Source organism: Odocoileus virginianus, chromosome 17 (genome assembly GCF_023699985.2).
Source record: "Odocoileus virginianus isolate 20LAN1187 ecotype Illinois chromosome 17, Ovbor_1.2, whole genome shotgun sequence".
Lineage (NCBI taxonomy): Eukaryota > Metazoa > Chordata > Mammalia > Artiodactyla > Cervidae > Odocoileus > Odocoileus virginianus.
Window position 1 is genome coordinate 26,615,289 of NC_069690.1, and position 15,605 is coordinate 26,630,893.

A 15,605-nucleotide genomic window follows, 5' to 3' on the forward strand; every position below is an offset into this window, starting at 1 on the left:
CTAACTCACCTGGGCCGCGTGCGCCCCCGCCCCATTCCCTGCACCGACCGCAGGGGCAGAGATGCTCTGGGACGGGTGGGGGAAGGGAAGCTAAAGAGCGGGGAAGCTCGGAGATTTGTTCGCCGGGCGGTTCGTGGAAGGGAAACTTCTCCGCACTTCCTGAGGGTGGTGGCAGCTGCAGGGGGAAGACTGTTTGAAATCAGCCCTTTGTTGGAGGATTTTCTCAGCCTTCACTCTTCATCTGGAGCTGAATGCCTCCCTGACAGCTGAGCGTCCTCAGTGCTTGAGAAAGGTAAGGCCAGGGTCAGGGAGGAAAAAAATCAGGGATCAGGAGAGGAAAAAAAAAATTTTTTTTTTTTTGGTATAAAAATAGCGCTTAGTGTTGAAAAAAAGTGGAAATTTCATAAAAGCACACATGAAAAACATCAGCTTTATACCACCTCTACAGATAAATATTATAAATATTTTGATGTTTATTCTTTCAGCTCATATATGTTTAATATATATGTAGCTATGTTAAAAATAATTATATATTATGTATAATTATAGCATGTAATGATTTTAGAATAAGTGAAATCACACTGAATAAACACTTTTAGGACCTGATTTTTTCAGCACCTGAAAACTGTATTTTCTTTTACACCCTTATTTTTAATGGATTGTTGTTGTTCAGTTGCTGAATTGTATCCGACTCTTTTTGACCCCATGGACTGCAGCATACCAGGCTTCCCTGTCCTTCACTATTTCTTAGAGTTTGCTCAAACTCATGTCCATTGAGTTGATGATATAGTCATTTATTTAATTAATGTATCTATAAATTGATATTTAAGTTTCCAATTTTCCCCTATTATAAAATTTTCTGTAATAAGTGGTTTTTTAAATTGCAAAATCTTGGTTTTATTACCTTTGTCAAACCTAAAAATAAACAGCCAGTTATATTGCTAGCAAAAAAAAAGTTTGGGGCAAGAAAGCTATAGCAAAAGTCATAGGCAAGTCTGACAAAGGAGAGGAATATTACTTTGTAGAGCAAAAGGAGGCAGTTGGGAGGGGTTAATTTGAAGAAAGTCTTATGGGGGGAAAAGGAGAGTACAGGCTGGTGGGCACTTCCCATTGGCTGGGCTGGTTGCTGGGTGAGGAAAATTCTTCCTATTGGGGTCTGTAATTGATGTGGAGTGGTAGCATGTGAGAGTTCTCCCTTCTGGCCACCCAACTTCATTTAATTAAATTAATTAATTTAATAGCTTTTGGCCACACCACAGGGCATGTAGGATCTTGGTTCCCTGATCAGGGATCCAACCCATGCCTTGTAGTGGAAGTGGGGAGTCTTAACCACTGAACCACCAGGGAGGTCCCTCAGCTTCATTTTAAATGAGGTTTCCTGGGAATTCCCTGGCAGTCCAAAGGTTAGGACCCGAGTTTTTGCTGCTGAGGCCTTACAGGCCAGCCAAAAAACCCCCCAAAAAACAAAAAAAGAGGTTTCCTTTCTTCTGTTTCACACTTTAAATAATTATTAGAAATGGAATTGAGAAGTGAAGTATAATATTTCAAAGACATGGTAAAAATTGTCAAATTCCCTTTCATAAACTGTGCCAATTTAAACTTCCTCCAGTAGCATATGAAATTGCCTCTTGTCTCATTCACCTTGCCTGGGTATTATTATAAATTGGTCTTTACCCCACTCTCCCCAATACATTCAAGAAAGTAGATGGAGAACTAGAAACAATTTTTAAAAAAGAACCAAGTGGAAATTCTAGAATTGAAAAATACAATGCCTTAAAAAAAAACACAACTCTATAGATGGGTTTAACAACAGGTTACTATTATTGTTGTTGTTGTTGATTATTTTTTGGCCACACTGTGTGGCTTGTGGGATCTTAGTTCCCTGATCAGGGATTGAATCTGTGTCACAGCAGTGAAAGCGCTGAATCCCAACCACTGGACTGCCAGGGAATTCCCAGGTTAGATATAACAGAAGACAGGATTAGTAAACTGAAAGTTAAATGGGCAGAAAATACTCAGTCTGAAGGATGGGACTGGGGTGGGGGTAGGAGGAAAGATGGAAAGTACAGAAAAGAGCATAAGAGAATATGGAATGTGATGTAAAGGTCTAAATACATTTAATTGGACTCATTTAAGGAGAGTGACTTGTTCAGAAGCAATAGATGAAGAGTTATGGATCACAAATTTTACAGTATTAGTGAAAGACATTAAACCACAGATTCAAGAAACTCTACAAATCTCCAGCAAAATAAATACCACCCCCCCCAAAAAAAACCCCTACCTGACCACACTGTAGTAAAACTTCTGAAAACCAAAATCAAAGATAATTTTGAAAAATTGTCTGAGAAGAAAAGACATTACCTTCAGAGAAGCAAAATAATACATCTCATTTTCAAGAGAAATGATGCAATGCAAGAGAGGGTGCATGTCAAGAATACATGTTATAATCTTTTAAGGACTGAAGGAAAATAGCTGCCAATTTAGAATTTTATTCAGAGAAAAATATTCTTAAAAAATGTAGGTGGAGGGACTTCCCTGATGGTCCAGTGGTTAAGACTGCACTTCCAATGCAGGGGGCGGGGTTTGATCCCTGTTCAAGGGAACTAAGATCCTACATGCAGGGTGGCTTGGCCAAAAAAAAAAAAAAAAAAAAAAAGAAGGTGGAACAAAGAAGTTTACAAATGAAAACAGAATTTACTGCTGAAAGAGCTTCACTAAAAGTCCCTAAATAAATAAAACTACTAAATAATGTTCTTTTTTTATTTTTAATTTTTATTGGGGGTAGAGGACGTTCTTTAGGCAGAATGAAAATGATACCTGTGGAAGCAGAATCATACAAGAATGAATGAATGACAGGAGGTAAATGAGTGGGGAAAATACACGAATATTGAATGCATAAAATAAAATATCTTTAGAGTTTAAAAATTCATAAAAATTAAAATACTTGATGAAAATAGAAAGCAGGAAGAGGATAAATGGAGTTAAATTGTAATATTCTTGCATTATTCTGGGAGTGGGACTGCTCGATAACCATTAAAATGATAATAAAGTACTAAAAATAATAAAAGTATAATTAGGGTAAAGGAAAAAGCAATAATTTTAAAAATCTAATTCAAAAGAAGGTAAAAAAGTTTTAAAATAGGGACATTTCTTAAAAATGTCTTTGACTAATGGTATTTCTTCCGTTATGAGCTTACCTATATCTTTTGCATAATACTCTATTTAGATGTTTTCCTTCTGTGATTGCTTTTAGATAGATATAAACATAGGTAAATAGAAATATGCCCATGTGAATGTCCATGTGAATTCTTTCTTATACAGGTCAGTTTTAAATCTTTATGCTTTGTTTGCAACTCTAAGGTCTTGGTTTCTCCACTTGCTTTGATATTATTGAAAACAGAAATGATCAAGTCTTAGGCTTTGCACCCCTGATGAGCTGAACTGAATTGATGTCAAGGGACTAAGCAAACATGAAGTGCTGCATTGCTGTCATTTAGACAGCAAGGAGTTATCTGAATCAGTGATTAAGAATAACGAATGGCGAGTGTTGAAGGGTAAAGAAGGAAGAGAAATAAACTGCTGGGAAAAACTGCAGAAGTCCGCAAGAGAAGGTGTAGCCCCTGCAGACAAGTAGCTGCTGCTCTGGGATGGGATGCCTGGAGCAGAAACGTGTGATGCATAGCTTAGCATGACCAGAAGGTGGCGCTCTAAAGCCATCCGATTGCTCTCTCAACTTCCGAAGTTGAGATTTTGCTTGAGGACCTAGAAAGCGGAAACTGAGGCGAGGGGAGCCCCAGAGCCCTAAAATTTTGTCTCTGTTCTTTCTCTACAGGCAAAACCCCCAAGATCTAGAGCCCTGCGGGGTTCTTTGTAACCCTGCGGGGGCTTACTTTGCTTGTGGGTCCGTGTCTTGCACTAGACCAAGGCTCAAATCTTGATGAGCAAACCAATCACCTGGTTCTCTTGTGAGAATGCAAATTCTAATTCAGTGGGACTGGGGTGGGGCCTGAGGCTCTGCATTTCTAATCAGCCCTCTGGTGATGACTCAGGCTCAGTAGTTCCAAAACTTTGAACAGGCTAACTGCAAAACTCCCTTCTCTGTGAGACATGAAGTTAGGAGAGTTTATAGCTTCCTGGAATAAAATCCCACTGAAATGCCTGCAGGTTAAAGTTGGGCCAGTTGTGTGACCTCTTTGGGGCTCAGTTTCCTCATTTGTAAAATGGGAATAGCAACAGCCTTTGCTTAGAGAGTTATTTGAGGGTTAAAGCAGGATATTATACATAAATCACTTAGCACACAGGAATTCTCTGGTCAGTGGTTAGGACACACCGATTCCACTGCAGAGGGTGTGGGTTCGATCCCTGTTGGGGGAAGTAAGATTCCATGAACCGTGCATTGTGTCCAAAACAAAACACACTGAGCACAGAGCCTGGCACCCAGTAAGCCTCAACAAGGCCTGGGGCATATGAAAAGAAATGTGGAGGTGGGCAGACTTGGTGGGGTTGTAAGTTGGAGGGAGCAAGAGGTAAGGGGCAAGGACTTCCCTGCTAGTCTAGTGGTTAAGAATCCTTGCAATGCTAGGGAACAGGGTTTGATCCTTGGTTAAGGAACTATCACTTCATGGCAAATAGATGGGGAAACAGTGGAAACAGTGACAGACTTTATTTTCTTGGGCTCCAAAACCACTGTAGATGGTGACTGCAGCTACTAAATTAAAAGATGCTTGCTCCTTGGAAGAAAAGCTATGACAAATCTAGACAGCATATTAAAAAGCAGACATTACTTTGCCAACAAAAGTCCGTCTAGTCAATCCTATGGTTTTGCCAGTAGTCATGTATGGATGTGAGAGTTGGAACATAAAGAAGGCTGAACGCTGAAGAAATGGTGCTTTTGAACTGTGGTGTTGGAGAAGACTTTTGAGAGTCCCTTGGACAGCAAGGAGACCCAACCAATACATCCTAAAGGAAAACAATCCTGAATATTCACTGGAAGGACTGATGCTGAAGCTTCAATACTTTGGCCACAGAGCTGACTCACTGGAAAAGACCCAGATGCTGGGAAAGATAGAAGGCAGGAGGAGAAGGGGACAAGATGGCTGGATGGCATCATTGACTCAATGGACATGAGTTTGAGCAAGCTCCAGGAGACGGTGAAGGACAAGGAAGCCTGGCGTGCTGAAGGACAAGGAAGCCTGGCGTGCTGCAGTTCATGGGGTCGCAAAGAGTCTGACATGACTAAATGACTGAACAATAACAGGGAACTAAGATCCCACATGCCATGGAGCAACTAAGCCTGTGAGCCACAACTGAGAATCCTTGCACCACAATGAAAGATCCCATGTGCCATAACTAAGACCCAATTCAGCCAAAATTAAAAAAAAAAAAAAGTTAAAAAAAAAGAGGTGAGGGGCGATCCTTAAGATGTCATCTCAGCTATCAAGATATCTGTCATCTGAAAAAAAGGGGGCCAGGACAGAAAGTCAGGAGGAAGGCTGGTCTCCCAATCAGGTGGCAAACCTTAGGCTGCTTTTGAGGGAGATTTAAGTATTTTGCAAGCTACCCAGGCTTCCTTCTAGAGATGAGGGCAGGAAGCAGGATTTCCAGGCAGCTCGAGCTACAGCATTCAGCATCTTCCCCCACTTCACATCTTTAGTGCTTTTAGGGATTGTGAGAGGAGCTAAGAGGAGCCAAGGATCACCCAGGTCCTGCCTTCCTGCAAGGCTTTGCCACAGCCTGCAAAACTGTTGCTATGGCGACCTCAGCACAGGTGCAGGAGTTTACCAGAATGCTTTAAATAGGTTGGTGTTACCATAGCATCTTTTTTTTTTGCACTGAAGATACATATTTTAACAGCTTTACATGTAATATTCATATATTTAAAAACTTTAAGTGCTTTCAACTTAGAAAAATCTAAAAATTCCAAAATAAGGCATTCAATATTTGAAAAAAGCCCAGATGTACAAAATGTTATTCTGTCATGAAAGCTCCACACCAACATTATATGCTTGGGGAAAAAAATACAAATAGAATATATTACAATTTTGTGTAAGTAATAACTTAGTTCACACCATGCAACAAAAAGTACATTCATTAAGATACACAAGCTTTTGTATGTTCTAAATTGAAGGACTTTTTTCCCCCCTGCAGAATCCTTAAAACCTGTGTCACTTGAAATATGTTAGCCTTTCTACTAAGAGGTAAATTACAACAATGATGAAAAGGATTCACAGACCATTTGTGTATTATGAATCATTCCAGCCTTATTCAACAATGGCCAAAACTCCTTTCTCATTTTCTCATTTGTTTTCCTGATAAAGCTGTGCTGCCTGATTATTGGCTGGACTATTGGATTCAGTTCATCCAGCAGAGACTAAATTGGTGTTAAGATAGAAGGTCGGACTCCACCGATTCTGAAAACACCTAACAGTTGGCATTTTATTTGGATATTCTTCAGAAAATTCTATTACTAGTTTAAAAGTACCATCTTCAAAGAGTGTCCCCTCTGGTCCAAATATAACTGCATTGCACTGCAAGATGTTTTCAGATGGTGCGCTACTGACACCCACAGGTGAGTCCTCTTACCATCAGCTGAAATCCTGCATAAGCCTCCTGTAGGCTGGAGACAATATGCACCTGAGCTGCCCTGAGGTCAGTCTGAAACCTTCATAGCATCTTAAAAGCCCATGAACATTTATGGACTAACTTCCAGTGCTCTGGTAGATTCTCCTGGGGAAACAGAGACAAATCCACGCAGCCCTTACCCTCCCTGGGTGACCTTGGGGAGATAAACAGCCCCATGGGAAGGAATTATCGGTGAAGGGCCTCAGTCATAGTTCTTAACCGTGGTGCTTCTCCTACACAGTGGGACTTAGTGGCACATTTGACCTGCAGCCACTGTGGAGGCGAGAAGTGACTCCAGACCAGGGTGGCCTGACCTGCCAAAGACTTAAGGGGTGGGTCAGATTTGGAGAGGCAGAAAGGAGCGGGGATGCCTCCAACCACTGAAGGGAATAATTGGGTGAATGTGAAGCCAATTACACACGTTATCTCATTTAAGCCCACACAACGCCATGAGGTCAGTACTGGTGTTACCTCCATTTCATTTTGCAAAGATGAGAGAGACACAGCAAATCTTTCAAAGTCTCGCCACCAAAAGTGGTAGGTGGAGGCTACCGCTATCTGACTTCCCGTGGTTTCTCTGAAGTGCCACATTGTGTGCTTTGCCAGGTTCTGGGCATCTCCTATGTGCTCAGTTGCGCAGTCATGTCTGGCTCTTTTGTGATCCCATGGACTGTAGCCCGCCATGCTCCTCTGTTCATGGAATTTTCCAGGCAAGAATACACGGGTTGCCATACCCTCCTCCAGGGGATCGTCCCAACTCAGGGATTGAACCTCAGTCTCCTGTGTCTTCTGCATTGCAGGTGGATTCTTTACCCAGTGAGCCACTGGAGAAGCCCTACGTTTATTGATTGTTTTTGGCTGCACTGGGTCTCTGTTGCTGCACATGGGCTTTCTCTAGCTGTGAGCAGGGGGCTACTCTCTTGTGGTCCACGTGCTTCTCTTTGCAGTGGCTTCTCGTTATGGAGCAGGGACTCTAGAGTGCTAGTGTTTCAGCTCAGTAGTTTTGGAGCATGGGCTTAGTTGCTCTGGGGCATGTGGGATCTTGGTTCGCGGACCAGGGATCGACCATAGGTTGGCAGGTGGACGCCTACCACTGAATCAATAGGGATCCTGCATCTCCTACCCTTAATGTGGGAAAGCTCTCCTTCTTGCCTTTCCCCTCTAACACAGGGCTGGAGACAGATCTGCAGAGAGTGGAAAAGGGGGAGCTTGAAGTTCTGGCTAAAGAGTTAGGGCTCGAGTTTCCTTTTCTCCTTCCTCAACCCTAAAGTCTTGCCCAATAGCAGCTGAGCAGTGGGGCTGCAAGGTTGCCTCACTTCTAGAAGGCTGGCCGCAGCCTTCCTGGCCCAAACCCACTTCCGGTCTTCATGCCTCTTTTGTCACAAGGTGATTCTCACACTTCCTGTTAATTTCCACTTTGTTTCAGCTGCTTCAGCTCTGGCCACTTTGTGCTGCTGCTGTTCTGATCTGTGAGGCTTGGGACACAGGACCAGGTATGTTGGGATGGTGGGGACTGGGGATCAGCTTGGATAATAAGGTCTGGGCCAGATCAGGGCCAGAGTGGGGGGCTCCTGGTGGACCCTTTCTGTCCATTTTGGGGGACTGTCAGAACCTGGGGTCAGTTTGTGAAGTTGGTTATGTCCCTGTGAGGGGTGGTACCAGGGGTGGCTTCCTGAAACCACATCATTTGACCTCTACTCCCCTAAAATCTCAGCACCTTGATTTGGTTGTGTGTTACCTGAGCTGCCCAGGTAACATTTTTATAGGCTGTAGAGAGAGCTGCTTGAGTACTGACAGGCTTCTCTGGGATTGACTTTGACACAGCTGGTGTGATGCTGGAAAGTTTGCTGAGCTGACCAAGTTGGGGCTTGTGATTAAGTCCTGGCTCCTTGTCTTACTAATGGGCAATTCACTGTCCTCTGAACCTTTCTGGTCTACACAGTTCAAAAATGTCTCTGTTTTGTGGGATGTTGGTGGTGCTTAAGCAGGAGGATGATGCTGAAAGTGTTTTGTAAACTGTAAGATGGCATTCTCAGGGTGTGAGGTTACTTTCATTTTCTTTTTTTTTTTTTTTAACTTTCATTTTCTAAATGGAACTAGATACCTTATTTTTCCTGATAGTGATAATTGGTGAAAATCTAAACAAAGAAAAAGGGAGAATTTTTACATAATTCCAGCCCCAGAGATTATTAGTGACACTGGTATATAAATTTCTACTTAAAAAATTGCAATTTTTTTTTTATTATGGTAAAATACACCGATTCAGTGGAAATGAACTTGGGCAAACTCTGGGAGATGGTGAGGGACAGGGAAGTCTGGTGTGCTGCAGTCCATGGGGTCACAAAGAGTTGGACACAACTGAGTGACTGAACAATAACAAATGTACATAAAATAAAAATTACTGTTTTTAAGCATACAGTTTAGTGGCATTAAATACATTCATGTTGACATGCACCCATCACCAAGATCCATCTCCAGATTTTTTTTCTTCTTCTCCAAGTGAAACTTTACCCACTAAACAGTATCTCTCTAGTCTTCCCCACCCCAGTCTCTGGCAACTACCACTGTACTCTCTCTCAAATGGAACCATGCAGTATTTGTCCTTTGATGGCTGGCTTATTTCACATAGTGTATTGCCTTCAATGTTCATGCATGTTGTAGCAGGTGTCAGAATTTCCTTCGTTTTTCAAGGCTGAATAATATTGCATTGTCTATAGACACCGCATTTTGTTTATATCATCTGCTGATGGACAGGATTGCTTCCACCTTTTGGTTATTGTAAATAATGCTGCTGTGAATACGAGTGTACAGATATCTACTTGAGTCCTTGCTTTTAATTCTTTTTCGTATATACTCACAAATGGATTTGCTGGATCATATGGTAATTCTGTTTACTTTTTTGAGGAACTTTCACAATGTTTTCCATAGTGGCTGTACCATTTTGGATTCCTACCAGCAATGCACAAGGGTTCCAATTTCTCTACCTCCTTACCAACACTTATTTTCTGGTGGTGGTTTTCCTTCTCCCAGTGGGTGTGGTATCTCATTGTAGTTTTGATTTGTGTTTCCCTGATAGTTAGTGATGTAGAGCTCCTTTTCATGTACTTGTTAGCCATCTGTGTACTTCTTTGGAGAAATATCTGTTCAAGTTCTTTGTCCATTTTTAAATTGAGTTGTTTGGTATTTTTGTTATTGAGTTGTAGTAGTTGTAGTAGTTCTTTATAAATTCTGGAAATTAACTAGATTTCTAAAACAATATTTCTTGTGTCAAACTGTATTTACTGTTCTCTAACCATTTTTAAGCTTATTTATTTATTTATTGGCTGTGCTGGGTCTTTGCTGCTTGCTGGCTTTTCTCTAGTTTTGGGAAGTGGGGGCTACTTCTTTGTGGTGCTTGGGATTCTCATTGCAGTGGCTTCTCTCGCTGCAGAGTACAGGCTGTAGGGCACGTGGGCTTCGGTAGCTGTGGTGTCTGGGTGCAATAGTTCGTGGTTACCCGGCTCTAGAGCACAGGCTCAACATTTGTTGTGTGCAGACTTAGCTGCTCTGGAGCACGTGAGATCTTTCCGGATCAGGGATTCAACCTGCGTCTCCTACGCTGGCAGGCAGATTCTCTACCACTGAGCCACCAGGGAAGCCCTCTTTTTTTCACTTAGTATCACTTGAGTATCATCTCATGTGAATTTATAAAATCTTCCTTGTCCTTCCTAACATCTGTGTAGTATTCCAGTGCTTGAATATACTATGATTTATTAAATGAGTCTCCTAGGTGTTTAGATTGTTTCCAGTTTATTGGCATGATGATAAAACAATGCTGCAGTAAACATCATTGCATATTACTTGCATAATACTTTGCATATTATTTAATTTCCTTAGGATAAATCCTTAACAAGTTGAGTGCTGTGTAAAAGGTTATGCATATATTCACAGTTTTAATTCATTCGTCCAGATTCCTCTAATAAATGTCATACCATTTGTTTTAAATTTCATATCCACTTTTATTAAGGCAATTACAAAGATTACATTGAAGAATAGCAATTCCTTGCCTCATCTCCCCTCTTCCAAGTTCTCCCTATCACACACAACATTTCCAATTATTTTAGTTGTTTCTATTTCCAAATAAAGTGCCTGTATGACTAGTTTTTTCTGTTTTAGTTATCATCTATTGACTTTGTATTACGAAAGGTAAGGACACAGCACTCTTACCTGATCCACATTATTGCTCCCCCATCTTCCTGATGTGGTTAATCACATATTTGGTGAAATTAACATTCATATAACATCTTTATTTCTCTAAAGATATTTATTAAAGTTCTTTATCTTTCCAGCTTATTTCTGCTCCCAGTATTGTATTCATTACTCCTAAATTTCTTTTCACGTGGGAGAGTGTTTGGTGGTTCCTAGTTGAATGTTTATTTTTATGACCAGGGAACTTGAAGCTGATTGGAGGGTGTGTGTGTGTGTGTGTGTGTGTGGTGGGAGTTGAAGCTGATTGGAGGGTGTGTGTGTGTGTGTGTGTGTGTGTGTGGTGGGAGTTGAAGCTGATTGGAGGCTGTGTGTGTGTGTGGTGGGAGTTGAAGCTGATTGGAGGGTGTGTGTGTGTGTGTGTGTGTGTGTGTGTGTGTGTGGTGGGAGTTGAAGCTGATTGGAGGGTGTGTGTGTGTGTGTGTGTGTGGTGGGAGTTGAAGCTGATTGGAGGGTGTGTGTGTGTGTGTGTGTGTGTGGTGGGAGTTGAAGCTGATTGGAGGGTGTGTGTGTGTGTGTGGTGGGAGTTGAAGCTGATTGGAGGCTGTGTGTGTGTGTGGTGGGAGTTGAAGCTGATTGGAGGGTGTGTGTGTGTGTGTGTGTGTGTGTGTGTGTGTGGTGGGAGTTGAAGCTGATTGGAGGCTGTGTGTGTGTGTGTGTGGTGGGAGTTGAAGCTGATTGGAGGCTGTGTGTGTGTGTGTGTGTGTGGTGGGAGTTGAAGCTGATTGGAGGGTGTGTGTGTGTGGTGGGAGTTGAAGCTGATTGGAGGGGGTGTGTGTGTGTGTGTGTGTGTGTGGTGGGAGTTGGGGGCTTGTTGATTGTTGCACCTGTGTGTGTGTCTATAGGGGGAGTTGGGAGCTTGTTGACTGTTGGACCTCTCTGAGTGATCAAGTGGACAGGCCAGGTCATGTGGTTCTGTTGAGGAAAATTCTTTGATCTCCTGCCTGGAGGGCAGGCTGCTGCCAGCATTCTTGGAGGGTCACTAGGGGAAGGAAGCTGTATTCTCATCATTTGATACACAGCCTTTGAAGAATCCTCCCTCCCTCTATCCACTTCCTTTTGTAGTGTAGTGACAGCTTTGCCCTCTGCTATGCCCAGGGTCCCAGGTCTGGAGCTTCTCTGGTTTAATTTCACCAGAGAAGGCGGCTCCTCCTGCTGGGCTGGTGGAGAGAGCTAAGTGCTTTGGCTGGTCAACTGCCTGGGCTGTGCAGTCCAGATGATTTTGTAAACACACTGCTGCTTTCAACAGCCCTTCCTGTTTTTGGTCTTACCCCACTCTGCCTTCTGACATAGCTGGTACCTCCAATTCCTGGGCCTCTCTGTGGTTCACAGGCAGACCCCCACTTGCTTGCAGCTGGCATTCAGTTTCCAGCCTTCTCTGATACAGTCTGTCAGCTGCCACTCACCAGTCTGCTCTCCCTCTTTCAAGATACTGTTGACATCTTGCCCTCTGTGGTCTCCTCTCCTGCACTCTGTCTTGGTGGGTTTCTGCCTTTTAAAATTTCCTTCCTGCCCTTTTTTGTGGTGTTTCAAGAGGCAGAGGAGATATTTAGATTCAATCCATCATGGTAACTGCTATGGTTTATAGCATTTTTCACTTAGACCAGCAATGTCTGAGAGTGCTGACTTCCTCACACTGTATCAGCACTGGGTATTATCATTTATTTATTTACTTGGCTGTACCTTGCAACTTCAGGATCTTAGTTCCCCAATCAGGGACTGAATCCATGCCTCCTGCAGTGGAAGCATGTAGTCCTAACCCCTGGACCACCAGGGAATTCCCCTATCATTTGTTTTAAGCTCTAATAATCTGCTAAGCAAATAAACATTATCTCCCTTGTCATTTTAATTTACATTTTAAAAGTTATTAATGAAACGATAGTCTTCTCACATGTTTATTGACCAGTTGTATTTTTTCAGTGAACTACTTATTTGTGTTCACTGCTCATCTTCCTACTGGAGTAGGATAATAGTTAAATTGCTAGCATATGGCCAGCTCAGGAAAGAGGTTTGTGGTTGATTCCTTATTTTTCTGTATGTACAATCTCAGAATGTAGGCTTCAGAAAACAACAGTTCTTAATGACAATGTCAGCAATTTGAATTTTTTTCTCCTTTGGATTATGAAAGTAATCTGTGTTCACTGTAGAAAATTTGGAAGATACAGATGAACACAAAAAAGAAAATATAAATCACCTAGAGATAGCTACTGGGGCTTCCCAGGTGGCGCCAGTGGTAAAGAGCCCACCTGCCAATGCAGGAGACATAAGAAGCAGGTTTGATCTCTGGGTCAGGAAGATCCACTGAAGGAGCGCATGGCAACCCACTCCAGTATTCTTGCCTGGAGCATCCCATGGACAGAGGAGCCTGGCAGACTACGGTTCACAAGGTCACAAAAAGTTGGACATGATTGAAGCGACTTAGTACACATGCATGCACACACACACAGAGATAGCTACTAAATACATCTTTCCAGTCTTTTTCCCCCATAGATATGTACTTATAAAAATGCAGAGTCATTTTATTTTGCATTTATGCTGTCGATTTACTAATCATAATTTGTTCTCATATTGTTATACAATGTTCTATGACACAGTCATGGCTAGCCAGTCTTCCACTGTGTACAATCATTGAGTTTAGTCAGTTCCCTTTGGACATTTAGGGTCTTACTGGGTTAAAATTTGCATTAACAAGTTCCTCTTTTGATCACGATGCCACCTAACCTTGTTTTCCACTGACTATCTGCTTAGCAATCTCTTTTTTTGTGGGGAAAGGATGAAGGTAAACTTTAATCCTTTTCTGGTTAAATTATGACTCATTCCAAATTAATGAATACAGACTCATGGAGATTTTCTAGCACTTTTTTTTTTTTTTCTGTAGGTCAGAGGGACAGATGGTGAAGGATCACCCTAAGATTCTCATTAGATTCCTCTACAGCTTTCAGTTAGAAAATGATTAGTGACGAAAGCACCAGGGAGGAGAGATGTATGCAGTGATGAGAAAAAAGAAACTGATCAGGCAGGCCTCTGAAAAAAATCATCCAAGAAATAACAGCTTACAAGAGAGACTCTGAAAAACAAGCCTGAGAGTTGGGGATCCAAATTCTGTCCCTGAGTCTGCCACTAGCTGTGTGCCCTTGGGCAGATTGCTCAGCCTCGCTGGTTTCCTCATTGGCATTCCTCATCTCAGGTTGATTTCTAAGTTCTCTTGTGTCTTTTGAAGTACAGACTTTGTCACACTAGCTGTGTAACCCTGGACAAGTTGCTCGACCTCTCTGGGATGTGGTGTTCTCAGTTCATACGGTTGCTGTGAATGGATATGTGTAACCCACTCATCACAGGGCCTGTCCCAGATGAAGTATCTAATAAATGAAAGCTATTTTTATTGCATGTCAATCATTATGTAAGAGGAGGGTCATTATATCATCCCACACCCTGTGGATGGAAAGGAACTCTGTCTTCTTAAAAGCCATTTCCAAGTCCAATCAGCAGCTGGGACACAAGCCAAGGGGCACAGTACAAAGTCACCACCGGCACAGACCTCCCTTTGTAGCGTATCCTTCCCTGAGACCTGGATGCCGTCCAGATGTAGGTCGAGTAAACACCCTGTGCTCAGCACTGATAAGTAGGATGCATGAATGTTGGTCCACAGGGGAGGCAACAGGAAACCCCACTTTCCAAATATAAAATATCCGTGAGTGTAGCAGAAGGGGAACTGAGCCCTAAATGATATGAATCACCAAGCGAGGGATGCTATTAAGAAAAAGCTGACATCCTTTCAAGCTGTGATTAATGACCTCGGAGACTGGAGGAAGAAGTCGTGGGTGTAGCCTTGCTCTTTGTTGCTGGTGACTTCTTGGACAAATTACCCTCTTCTGTAAAATCAGGAGGCTGGATTTTTGTTCCCCAAAGGACTGTCTGTGTACTACTGGTGGCACGCGCAGTGATGTTATATGGTGCACAGATAAACATTTGATATCTTGATAGTCATGTATTAATTTATGAAATAGTAGGGAAAATATGACTAGCCATCAACTCTAGGATTTCATAGATATTATTTTTTTTACATAGATATTATTTTTATAAAGTTCATTATTTATTTTGTATTGGGGTGAAAGTGAAAGTCACTGACTCTTTGTGACCCCATAGATTATACAGTCCATACAGTCCATGGAATTCTCCAGGCCAGAATACTGGAGTGGGTAGCTGTTCCCTTCTCCAAGGGATCTGCCAACCCAGGGATCAAACCCAGGTCTCCCACATTGCAGGTGGATTCTTTACCAGCTGAGCCACCAGGGAAGCCCTAAGTTTGTTTTTTAGAAAGTGGTCTGAGTCAAAGAAAAAGTCAAAGATGATATGCAGAAATGGTAAATATTGTGAAGGTGGTAAAGTGGAGCATGAGATGTGGTAGGCAGCATAAAAGCCCCCCAAAGATGTCTAGGTCCTAATCCTCAGAACCTATGAGTATGTTACCTTTTATGGCAAAAGGACTTTGTGGTAGTGATTAAGTTAAGGATTTAGAAATGAAATGATTCTGTCAAGAAAAGTTCTCCGGGGACTTCACTGGTGATCCAGGGTTAGGAATCCTCCTTGCAATGCAGGGGATGGGGGTTTGACCTCTGGTCGGGAAGCTAAAATCCCACATGCCATGGGGCAACTAAACCCGCACCATGACTAGAGAGTCTGTGAGCCGCAGTGGAAAGATCCAGCATGACACCACAAAGATCTGGGTGCCACAATGA

The 15,605-nt window shown here is 42.3% G+C and overlaps 1 protein-coding gene and 1 pseudogene across 1 annotated transcript in view; one reads left to right on the forward strand and one right to left on the reverse strand.

Annotated features, from left to right (window-relative positions):
• Positions 1–271: 271 nt before the first annotated feature.
• The window catches only part of NDEL1 (nudE neurodevelopment protein 1 like 1), a 61,899-nt gene continuing 46,565 nt past the window's right edge, over positions 272–15,605 (forward strand). The window contains exons 1-2 of the mRNA XM_070479071.1: positions 272–292; positions 8,048–8,114. The gene's annotated coding sequence lies outside the window, so the exon portion shown is untranslated. The remainder of the gene's footprint in view (positions 293–8,047; positions 8,115–15,605) is intronic.
• LOC110121764 (ubiquitin-conjugating enzyme E2 B pseudogene) lies at positions 6,261–7,990 on the reverse strand (annotated as a pseudogene).